We start from the raw sequence: 10,000 nt of genomic DNA on the forward strand, positions 1-10,000 counted from the left end.
ACTGAGAGCCAGCCAGGGCCCCGGGAAGTGGATGAGGACCTTAAGAACGCTGGCAGTGCGGTGACGGAGGTCCAGGGTGATGTTGTGGTTCCCGGGGGGCAGCGCGCCAGGCCAGGTGGATGGGGACGTCAACACCTGCTCGTGGTACCTGGTGGTGTTGTCTCCGAAGTGCACCTCCACCTTCGACGGTAGCTGTGGTGGTGACTGGTGGTGAGTGGTGGTGAGGTGATGTGGTGAGTGGTGGTGGTGGTGGTGGTGGTTGTGGTGGTGGTTGGGGTGGTGAATAGGGGTGGTGGTGGTGAGAGAGAGAGAGAGAGAGAGAGAGAGAGAGAGAGAGAGAGAGAGAGAGAGAGAGAGAGAGAGAGAGAGAGGAGAGTACGGGAGAAAGTGAGAAAAAGATAAAGAAAATTTGTCCCCAAAATGCATCTTTACCTTAGGGAGCAAATGTGAGAGAGGAAGAGGAGGAGGAGCAGGAGGAGGAGGAGGAGGAGGAGGAGGAGGAGGAGGAGGAGGAGGAGGAGGAGGAGGAGGAGGAGGAGGAGGAAAGAGAGAGACGTGGTGAAGATGGTGATGGAGACAGAATGATAGAGAGAGAGAGAGAGAGAGAGAGAGAGAGAGAGAGAGAGAGAGAGAGAGAGAGAGAGAGAGAGAGAGAGAGAGAGAGAGAGAGAGAGAGAGAGAGTTGTCCCCTAGTGTATTATCCTTCTTAGTGCGTGAGAGAAGAGGATGAGGAAGAAGAAGAAGAAGAGGAGGAGGAGGAGGAGGAGGAGGAGGAGGGACGAAAGAAGAAGAAGAAGAGGAGGAAGAGGAGAAGGAGGAGGAGATGGAAATTACGACATGAAATAAGAAAGAGAAGAATGGTTAAACGAGAAAAGATAAGGACTTAGAGAGAGAGAGAGAGAGAGAGAGAGAGAGAGAGAGAGAGAGAGAGAGAGAGAGAGAGTAAACAGAACCATCTCACCACAAGGAGGTCGACGTGGCAAAACAACTCTAATTGGTGTAGAGAAGAGCATAGAAAACTGGAAGAGGGCAGGAAAGAAAACGGGAAAGGGAAGAGAGAAGAGAGGGAGAGAGAAAAAAGGAGAAGAGAGAAGAGAAAGAAAAGAAAAGGGAGAGGAGAGAGAGAGGAAGAGAAAGAGAAGGGAGAGAAAGAAAAGAAAGGAAGGGAAAGAAAGGAAGAAAATAAAAAAGGGAAAAGAGAAATGAAGATGAAGAGAAAAAGAACGAGGAGAGAGAAGGAGAGAAAAGAGAAAAGAAGGAAAGGAGAGAGAAAGAGAAGAAGAAGGGGAGAAAAAAGAAGGAAAGGAAAAAGAGGAAGAGAAAGAGAAGGGGAGAGGAAAAAAAGAAGGAAAATAAGGAGAGGAAGAGAAGGAGAAGAGAGAGAAAAAAGAAAGAAAGGGAAGAAGGGAGAGAGAAAGAGATGGAGAAGGGGAGAGAAAATAAAAGAAGGAGAATGCGAGAGAAAGAGAAGGAGAAGAGAGAGAGAGAAAGAGAAAAGAAGGGGAAGGAAGGAGAGGAAGAGAAGGAGAAGAGAGAGAGAAAAGAAAGGAGAGATAGAAAAGGAAGGAGAGAAAAGGAAAAGGAAAAAGGAAGAGGAAATAGAATAGACAAACAAGATAAAGATAGATAAAAGAAGATAAGATAAAAAGATAAATAGATAAGTAGATGCAAATAATTAGATAAATGATAAATAGATGATAATAGGAGAGAAAGGAGAGAGAGAGAGAGAGAGAGAGAGAGAGAGAGAGAGAGAGAGAGAGAGAGAGAGAGAGAGAGAGGAAAAAGGAAAAAAGGGGGAGGAAATGGAGAAGAAAGAGAGGGAGGTAGAAGGAAAGAGGAGAAGGAAGAGAAGGAAAGGGAAAACAAGAGAGAAAAAAGAAAAAGAAAGAAAAATAAATCAGAAGAAAAGTAAGAAATGAAAACAGGAAAAAAAAGAGGAAAATAATGGAAAATAAATAAAAGAATTGAAAAACACAAGGAAAAGAAAAAGGATAAGAATTAAAAGGAAAAGAGAAAGAAAAGGAAAACACAAAGAAAAGAAGAAAAGAAAGGAGAAAGAAAATAAGAAAAAGAAGAAAGGAAAAGATGAAAAGTGAACCAAAAAGAAAGGAAAAGAAAAAAGTACAAAGAAAAATAGAAAGATACGAAGACGAAAAATGGAGAGAGAGAGAGAGAGAGAGAGAGAGAGAGAGAGAGAGAGAGAGAGAGAGAGAGAGAGAGAGAGAGAGAGTAATTAAAGGGATAGGAAAAAGAGTGACAAAGAGATAATGAGATTAATAGCGCAATAGAAGAAGAAGAAGAAGAAGAAGAAGAAGAAGAAGAGGAAGAGGAGGAGGAGAAGGAGGAGGAGGAGGAGGAGGAGGAGGAGCAGGAGGAGGAGGAAGAGGAGGAGAAACAAGAAAGACAAAGAATCTAAAGTGGATAAAGAAAACGTAACTCTCTCTCTCTCTCTCTCTCTCTCTCTCTCTCTCTCTCTCTCTCTCTCTTGTGACCACGCCCATATAACCTTTCCTTATCTCCAATTTCCCTCCAACCAGATGAGAGAGAGAGAGAGAGAGAGAGAGAGAGAGAGAGAGAGAGAGAGAGAGAGAGAGAGAGAGAGAGAGAGAGAGAGAGAGAGAGAGAGAGAGAGAGAGAGAGAGAGAGAGAGAGAGAGAGAGAGAGAGAGACCTTATCTTATTTAGTGTTTCTCAGTCAAGCGAGATTAAAGTAATTGAGAGAAAGAAGGAGAGAGAGAGAGAGAGAGAGAGAGAGAGAGAGAGAGAGAGAGAGAGAGAGAGAGAGAGAGAGAGAGAGAGAGAGAGAGAGAGAGAGAGAGAATAAAGGAGGGATTTGTAGAAGGCAGATAAGGAAGAGTTAAGAAAATAATGAAGGAAAATATGAATTGATGATGTGAGGAGGAGGAGGAGGAGGAGGAGGAGGAGGAGGAGGAGGAGGAGGAGGAGGAGGAGGAGGAGGAGGAGGAGAGGAGAAGAAGAAGAAGAAGAAGAAGAAGAAGAAGAAGAAGAAGAAGAAGAAGAAGATGATGATAATGATGATGATGACGAACAAAAACAATAACAACAACAAGAAAAAAAAAGATAAACCACCACTAGAGAGAGAGAGAGAGAGAGAGAGAGAGAGAGAGAGAGAGAGAGAGCAACTACTACTGTTTCTCTTCATTAAACAAGAATAAGAGCAAAAAATATCTTGTTCATAATTTCTCTCTCTCTCTCTCTCTCTCTCTCTCTCTCTCTCTCTCACCCATCCTATCCTCTCCCTTATCTCTTCCTTCCTCCCTCACCTTTGCCTCATTACTCCCCCTTTCACACTCTCCCTCCCTTCTTCCTCCCTTCCTTCCTTCCTTCCTTCTTATCTCCCCTCTCCCTCTCTCCTCTCCCTGTCCTTCTTCCTTCATTTCTCTCTCTCTCTCTCTCTCTCTCTCTCTCTCTCTCTCTCTCTCCCAGTCCTTCCTTCCTTTCTTCTTATCTTCCTCTCTCATCTACTCTCCCCTCTCCCTCTCCTTATCTTCTCTCCCTCTTCCCTCTCCCCAGCCTTCCTCTTTCTTTCCTTCTTCCTTTGCTTTCCCCTCTCCCTCTCCTCTTTCCCCGGCCTCCTTTCTTCTTCCTTCCTTCCCCTCTTCCTCTCCCTCTCCTCTCTCCCCAGCCACCCTCCTTCCTTCCTTCCTTCTTATCTTCCCCTCTCCCCTCTCCTTTTCCCTCTCCCTCTCCTCTCTCCGCAGCCTTCCTTCTTCTTTCCTTCCTTCCTTCCATCTTTTTTCCCTCTCTTTCCTCTCCCTTCTCCCTTCCTTTCTTCTTCTCCCTCTCTTCGCTCTTCCCTCTCCCTCATCTTATTTTCCCGTCTCCCTCTCCCCTCTCCTCAGCCTCCCTCCTTCCTTTTCCCTCCCTTGTTATCTATCCCTCTCTCCTCTCCCCTCTCCCCAGCCTTCCTCCTTCTTTCCCTCCTTTTTCTTCCCTCTCTCCGGTCTTCTTCCTTCCTTCCTTCCCTCTTTCCCCTCTCCCCTCTCCCTCTCCCCGTCATTCCTTCCTTCCTTCTCCTCCCTCTCTTCCCTCTCCCCTTCCCCCTCTACCCGGCCTTCTTCCTTCTTTCCTTCCTTATCTCCCTCTCCCCCTCTCCCCGTCCTTTCTTCCTTCCTTCTCCCTCTCTTCTTATCTTCCCCTCTCCTCCGGTCTTCTTCCTCCCCTCTCCCCTCTCCCCGGATACTCACCCCGAACTCGTCCTCCTGGCTGGCGAACACGTGGAGGGCGAGCATTGTGAAGTTCCTCATGTTCTCGAAGGTGAAGGTGAGAGTGAGTGGCTGTCCCTCCAGCTGACGCCGCGACCACCCCACCCACTCCCAACCTGCAACGCAAACCAGGACGGATGAGAGAAAATGGGGGGTGGGGAGAAAATGGGGGATGGGGAGAGAATGTGAGGGCTGGGGAGAGAGAATGTGAGGACTGGGGAGAGAATGTGAGAGGTGGGGAGAGAGAAAATGGGGGGTGGGGAGAGATTGTGAGGGCTGGGGAGAGAATGTGAGGGCTGGGGAGAGAGATTGTGAGGGCTGGGGACAGATTGTGAGGGCTGGGGAGAGATTGTGAGGGCTGGGGAGAGAATGTGAGGGCTGGGGAGAGAATGTGAGGACTGGGGAGAGAGATTGTGAGGGCTGGGGAGAGATTGTGAGGGCTGGGGAGAGAATGTGAGGGCTGGGGAGAGAGAATGTGAGGACTGGGGAGAGAGAATGTGAGGGTTGGGGAGAGAGATTGTGAGGGTTTGGGAGAGAGATTGTGAGGGCTGGGGAGAGAGATTGTGAGGGCTGGGGAGAGATTGTGAGGGTTTGGGAGAGATTGTGAGGACTGGGGAGAGAGAATGTGAGGGCTGGGGAGAGAGATTGTGAGGGCTGGGGAGAGAGAATGTGAGGGCTGGGGAGAGAGAATGTGAGGGCTGGGGAGAGAGATTGTGAGGGTTTGGGAGAGAGATTGTGAGGGCTGGGGAGAGAGATTGTGAGGGCTGGGGAGAGATTGTGAGGACTGGGGAGAGAGAATGTGAGGGTTGGGGAGAGAATGTGAGGACTGGGGAGAGAGAATGTGAGGGCTGGGGAGAGAGATTGTGAGGGCTGGGGAGAGAATGTGAGGACTGGGGAGAGAGAATGTGAGAGGTGGGGAGAGAGAATGTGAGGGCTGGAGAGAGAATGTGAGGGCTGGGGAGAGAGAATGTGAGGGCTGGGGAGAGATTGTGAGGGCTGGAGAGAGAATGTGAAGGGTGGGGGAAGAAAATGGGAGGTGGAGAGATAAAATGGGAGGTGGGGAGAGAAAATGGGAGGTGGGGAGAAAATGGGAGGTGGGGAGATACAATGGGAAGTGGGGAGGTAATGTGAGGCCTGGGGAGAGGAAATGGGAAGTGGGGAGAAAATGGGAGGGGAGAAAATGGGTGGGGAGATAAAATGGGAGGTGGGGAGAGAAAATGGAAGGTGTGTGTATGTATATGTGTGTTCTTGTAATGAGGTTAAGATTCTCTCTCTCTCTCTCTCTCTCTCTCTCTCTCTCTCTCTCTCTCTCAAGTGGCTCATGACCTCTGAGTGAAAAATATTTCTTCTCATTTCTTAAACTCAGAAAATTGAAGTTGAAAAGTTATTATTATTATTATTATTATTATTATTATTATTATTATTATTATTATTATTATTATTATTATTATTATTATTATTATTACTATTATTATCATTATTATTATTATTATTATTATTATTATTATTATTATTATTATTATTATTATTATTACTAGATTGCTCATTTCTTTTCATTTCATCCTATTTCTATAACTTTTTGTATCTTTAATTCCTTTACTTTGCTGTTTTATATTCCATCTCTCTCTCTCTCTCTCTCTCTCTCTCTCTCTCTCTCTCTCTCTCTCTCACTTTTACTTTCTCATTTTTCTTATTTTTTAGAACCTTTTTAATTTTTCTTTTTTTCAGAATAGGTTTTATCATTCTATCTTTAATTTCCTCCAGTTCACTGCCTTCCTTTTTCACCTCTCTCTCTCTCTCTCTCTCTCTCTCTCTCTCTCTCTCTCTCTCTCTCTCTCTCTCTCTCTCTCTCCATAGAAATTCCCTCTCCTTATCTCTCTAACACACACACACACACACACACACACACACACACACACACACACACACACACACACACACACACACACACACACACACTACTCTGAACAATAGCGTTTTACTGTTGTCATGGTAACGAGAGACTGGAGGAGGAGAAGGAGGAGGAGGGGAGGAGGAGGAGGAGGAGGAGGAGGAGGAGGAGGAGGAGGAGGAGGAGAGGGTAGTAGTGGTGATGGTAGTAGTGGTAGTAGTACTTGAAGATTTTATACTCTCTCTCTCTCTCTCTCTCTCTCTCTCTCTCTCTCTCTCTCTCTCTCTCTCTCTCGTGTGTAATTCATTTTGCTCCATTAATTTCTCTATTTTTCCCTCCTTTATCAGAGAATGAGAGAGAGAGAGAGAGAGAGAGAGAGAGAGAGAGAGAGAGAGAGAGAGAGAGAGAGAGAGAGAGAGAGAGAGAGGGTGGAAAGTGCATCATAATCAAGAGACACATTATATATTTCTTCTCCCCAATATATCGATTACCTGTAATTAACTGGCCAGGTGGTAGGCACTCATTACCTGGCCACATCCCCCCCTCTCCCTTTCCTCCTCCTCCTCCTCCTCCTCCTCCTCCTCCTCTTGATTCTTTCCTCTCCTTTCTCCCTTGGTGTTCAGTCTCTTCCTCCTCTTTATCTCGCAGTATTTCATGTCCCAATAGTCTTCTTCCTCTTTTTCCTCTTCCTCTTCTCCTGTTTTTGTTATTGTGGTTTTTCTTCTTCTTTTCCTTCTACATATTTTTTTTCTTCTTTTCCTTTTTTTTCTTGTTTAGTTTCTTTGTGCTGGATTGTTTATATTTATTGTCTTCCTCCTCTTCTTCATGTCTTTTGTTTTTGTTTTTGTCTCTTTTCCTTCTCTTCTTTTCTCCTTCTTCTTCTTCATCATCTTCTTCTTCTTCATCTTCATTTTCTTCTTCTTCTTCTTCTTCTTCTTCTTCTTCTTCTTCTTCTTTTCCTCTTCATCATCAGCTTCTTCTTCTTCTTCTACCAACAGCTACTAAATTTGCCCATCACATGTCACTACCACACACATCCCCCCATCACCACCCCACCACCACCCCACCCACCATTCTCCCTTCCTAATTAATGCCTATTCACTATATACCCTCCCTTTACCACGTTACCCCATCATCATCAGACACCATTATTTCACTATTACCCTTCCATATCACCCCATCACTACCCATCCTCTACCACCATCACCCCATCACCCCCATCACCCCATCACTTACCTTTGCCCCTGCCGTACGCCTGGAGCTGAAGCTGGTTGAGGGGCGGCCCAGCTCCCCATCATACAGCTGCCCCAGGCCGTGTCTCAGCAACCCCGGCCCCCGCGCCCGTCGTAGGAATCGTCTCCCAGCTGGAACCCCGGGTCACGCACCGCCCCGTCCACCCCCTCGTAGCTCAGCAGGCCGCCTGGGGGAAGGGGAGACACCGGGGGGAGATTAGGGGAGGTGAGGTTAGGGTAGGTAAGTTTGATTAGGTTAGGTTAGGTTAGGTGAGGTTAGGTTAGGTTGGGTGAGGTGAGGTTAGGTCATGTAAGGTTAGGTTAGGTTAGGTTAGGTTAGGTACGTAAGGTTAGGTTAGGTTAGGAGAGGTTTACATTTTGATTCCCAGCAGTTGTAAAGAGTTAGAGAGTGTTCGAAGGGCCGTGAAGGGTTTGGCAGGGTAAGAATGGAGTTATGAAGTGTTTGGCAGGGTAGAATGAGAGTAGTGAAGGATATGGCAGGGTCATGACAGATTTCACACTACAGAAGAGGATTAGAAGATCAGTGAAAGAGAGAAACCGATTTTTTAAAGGATTTTGCAAAAGACAGAAAAGGAATTGTAATAGAAACAGGAGGATTTAAAGGATCTGTAAAGGATAAGAGAGGATTTAAAAAGGATCTGGGAAGGATAGAATAAAACAACGAAGGACAAAATGTGATTAAAAGAAGTGGAAATGGTGAAGAGGAAATTAAAGAGGAATGTTGAGTGCACAGGAATGTTTTAAGTGTTGTGACGTTATGAAGAGAAAGAGAAGAGTGTGAAGAGAAAGAAGGGGAAATTTTAAAGCAAGAGGAAGAGAAGTTTCAACAGGAAGAGGAAAAATTTTAAGGCTAGAGGAAGAGAAGAGAAATTTTAAAGAGGCGTGGAAAAAAAGAGGAAAATTTGCAAGTTTCAAGAGAAAGAGGGAAAAGTTTAAGCCGAGAGGAACAGAAGAGAAATTTCAAAGAGGCGTGAAAGAAAGAAGAGGAAAATTTGCATGTTTCAAGAGGAAAATGAAGAAAAACCGGAGGAAACCAAAGTATCAAGAGGAGAAGGAGGAAAATTTCTAAGTATCGAGAGGAAGAAAGAAAAAAATGAAAGAAACAAAGAGAGAAGGAGGAAAATTTTAAGGTATGGAAAAAAAAGAGGAGGAATATTTTAAGTATGAAGAGGAAAGAGGAGGAATGTGTAAGGAATTATTAAGAGGAAGAGGAGAGCACAATTTTAAAGTCTCAATTGAAAGAAGAGGAAGAATTTAAAGTATGGAGAGGAAGAGGAGGGAAAAATAAAGAGTTAAGAGGAAGAGGAGTAAGAGTGAGTAAGAGTGAGTAAGAGTGAGTGAGTTGTTTGGAGTTGATTAATTGCGAAATAGCTCTCTCTCTCTCTCTCTCTCTCTCTCTCTCTCTCTCTCTCTCTCTCTCTCTCTCTCTATTTACCTTTCAGATTATCAGTGACCCTCTGCCATTCTTCCCTCCTCCTCCTCCTCCTCCTCCTCCTCCTCCTCCTCCTCCTCCTCCTCCTCCTTCCCTTCCTATCTTCCTGACATATTCTCATTCCTCATTTCCTTTCCCCTTTAACCTTCCTTCCTAAATCCTTCTCTTACCCTTCTCTCCTCCTCCTCCTCCTCCTCCTCCTCCTCCTCCTCCTCCTCCAAGCTATTTTCCATGCCAGCTCCTTCTCCTTCTCTGTCCTGTCCTGTCTCTCTTATCTGTAGCCAGTTAGAAGTAGTTACCAAACAGCCTCGAAAGGACCAACAGGTCTGTTGCTGTTTGGCTTTCCTTTCCTCCTCCTCCTCCTCCTCCTCTTCCTTCTCCTCCTCTCAGCCACTCTCGCCTTGTCTCTCCCAATCAGATTTCCCGTTTAGATGTTAAAACTGTGCCTGCTACTACTACTACTACTACTACTACTACTACTACTACTACTACTACTACTACTACACGCAAAAAACATGCCAAATATAGAAAGAGGAAAATAATATATAAAAAAACATATAAAGATGAAGAAAGCTGTAGGGTATTGTAGAGGAGGAGGAGGAGGAGGAGGAGGAGGAAGAAGAGAGGAGGAGGAGGAGGAGGAGGAGGAGGAGGAGGAGGAGGAGGAGGAGGAGGAGGAGGAGGAGGAGGGATGTCTAAGAGGCTTAAGTTTGGAAGGGAAGATAGGAGAATGGAGAAACGAGAGAGAGAGAGAGAGAGAGAGAGAGAGAGAGAGAGAGAGAGAGAGAGAGAGAGAGAGAGAGAGAGAGAGAGAGAGAGAGAACTAAATAGAAACATAGCACAAAAACATAATTTCCTCCACTTCTCCACCTCCTCCATTACACTTACCTCCAATACCTTCACTACTCCTCCACCTCCACCTTCAATACCTCCACTTTACTCCACCCACTACCCCCCACCCCCCACTCGCTGCTCCACTTGCTAACACCCCTTCTTCCACCAAATCCACCTATTTCATCCACATCGTCCTCGTATATAGGCCCTCTCTTCCATCTTCACCTTAATCCACCCGGCCATCTCACCTGTCGCACTGTTATTCCTCCTCCTCCACTCCCTCCACTCCTCCACCTCCTCCACCTAGTCCACCTGATCCATCTCCTCCACCTTTACGTAATTTATTTGGTCTATCTCGTCTGTCG

General features: G+C 45.8%; 1 pseudogene; it reads right to left on the reverse strand.

Annotated features, from left to right (window-relative positions):
* Window positions 1–10,000, reverse strand: part of LOC123516976 — a 70,153-nt pseudogene that overhangs the window by 33,035 nt on the left and 27,118 nt on the right.

Source organism: Portunus trituberculatus, chromosome 6, assembly GCF_017591435.1.
Source record: "Portunus trituberculatus isolate SZX2019 chromosome 6, ASM1759143v1, whole genome shotgun sequence".
In the NCBI taxonomy this organism is placed as follows: domain Eukaryota; kingdom Metazoa; phylum Arthropoda; class Malacostraca; order Decapoda; family Portunidae; genus Portunus; species Portunus trituberculatus.